The sequence below is a fragment of the Athene cunicularia genome (genome assembly GCF_003259725.1).
Source record: "Athene cunicularia isolate RWA chromosome 27 unlocalized genomic scaffold, athCun1 chr27_part1, whole genome shotgun sequence".
In the NCBI taxonomy this organism is placed as follows: Eukaryota; Metazoa; Chordata; class Aves; order Strigiformes; family Strigidae; genus Athene; species Athene cunicularia.
Genome location: NW_020799138.1, coordinates 5,488,972 through 5,491,003, shown reverse-complemented (window position 1 = coordinate 5,491,003; position 2,032 = coordinate 5,488,972).

Sequence of the window (2,032 nt, the reverse complement as noted above, 5' to 3'; positions counted from 1 at the left end):
TGGAGAAATCCCCTTGCACCCTGGCGCCCTCAGTGGTCTCTGCCAATGGCTCCTTCTGCACCTGGGCTCCACCAGAAGCCACTGATGAGAAAGGAGAAGGAAAGTCCAAGAATCCCCAAAGATTGCCCAGTTCTGATGTCACATTTCCCAGAGAAATGATCAGAAACAGAGCCTGACTGAAAGAGATGGAGACATGTGCCCATAGAGAGTGATCCTGGTTTGTGGAGCAAGGGAAAAAGGCTGGGAGGGAATTTGAAGCAGGTGCATGGAGAGATGGGGTGAATGCCAGATTCAGGGGTAGATGGATGAATGAAGAGTGGAAGAGTAAAGAGGAGAGTTGGGGCTGCAACAGTGCAGGAGAGAGGACTGAATTCAGAACAAGAATGAATGCTGAATGCACGGGGGGATGCATGGGTGCATGGAATAATGCAGAGGTGCAGGAGAGCAAACTTGTGCTGGCAGCTATGCAGGAAGTAGAGGGAAAGATGAGAGAGGGCTCTCAGAGTGTAGGAGTAGGGGTTAGAGATGGTAGATGCATGGAGGGCCGAGTCAAAAGACAGTTGGGTGGGTGGATGGATGACGAGAGGGAAACTGTCAGGAGGAGTGGCTGTTACAGTGAGGGACAGAGGGCTAAATTCGGGGCAATAACTGCTGAATGCACAAGGGAAAGAGTGGGTATATTGAAAGGCAGCCATACATGCAAGCAAATTCATACCAATAGAGAGATGGAGACACCGCAAGAATACCGAGCGGGGACACAGAGACGGGAGAGAGGGAAGTGAGAAGGCAGACAGGCAGAGACGGGGAGAGACGCCTGGAAGAACGAGCACAGCCCTGGACGCCCAGAGCAAATGCCCACCCTGCACACCCAGCTGCACCACAGCCAGCCCCACCTGCCCTGCACATCCCATGCCCTGCTGCCCACACCTCACTGCCCATTGCCAGCCTGGGGTGGCTGCTCCAGCCCCAGCATCTCCTCTCTGCTGCCGCCTCCCACTGCCACCAGCTCCACCCCAGAGCTGCGCCATGTGCTGGTGCTGCTATTCTCTGTCTCCTCTGAACAAGTAGTTGTAGAAAGCAAGAAGGTCTCTCCTGAGACACCTCTTCTCCAGGACGCGCATGGCCAGTTCCCTTAGCATCTCCTCGCATCTCCTGTTTGTCAGCCCCCTAATCAACTTGGTGGCCTTTGTCCGACCCGCTTCGGTATGTTCATATTCTTCTTGACGTGGGGAGCCCCAGTCTGGGAGCAGTACTCCAGATGTGGTCTCAAATGGGACAGAGGGCAAGGGTCACTTTCCTGGACCTGCAAGCAAGACTGTGACTAACTCATCTCAGGATGCAGTTGGCCTCCTTTGTCGTAAGGGCACACTGCTGTCTCCTGTTCAGCTGGGTGTCTGCTAAAGCCCCACATCCTTTTCTGTGGATCTGCTTTCTAGACAGCCAGCCTTCAGCCTGCACGATGCATGGCCTGGTTCCTCACCCACACTCAAAACCTTGCCTTGCTGGTTTTGACCCTCATGACATTCCAGTCAGCCCAGTCCTCCATGGTCACAACCCTTTGTGCCTGATAGTCCAGCCAATTTGTCACTCACCTTATCATCCTCTAACTGAACCTATTGATCTCCAATTTGATCATGTAAGATCAGCTTCCATGTCTTGCTTATGCTGGGGGTATTGCAGCTGAACAGTGTACACCCAGTGGAGTGTCAGGACGGCAGAGAAGGAGTGGAGAATCACCTCCCTCGGCCTACTGGCCACACTTCTCTTGATGCAGCCCAGGAGATGGCTGGCTTTCTGGGCTGCAAGCACACACAGCTGGCTTATGTATTTCATCCGCCAATATCCCCAATTTATTCCTGAGGGCAGTGTCAGGCAGGATGGTGTCAAAACCCAGCAGAACAACACATACACGTTTAATGGGAGGCAACAAGTGTCCATGAGCAGGGGAAGAGAAGGACAATGCACATCCTCATACACTGGAGTCCTTGAGCATCCACCTGGGGATCCCTCGAGCTCCTTTCAGAGAATAGCA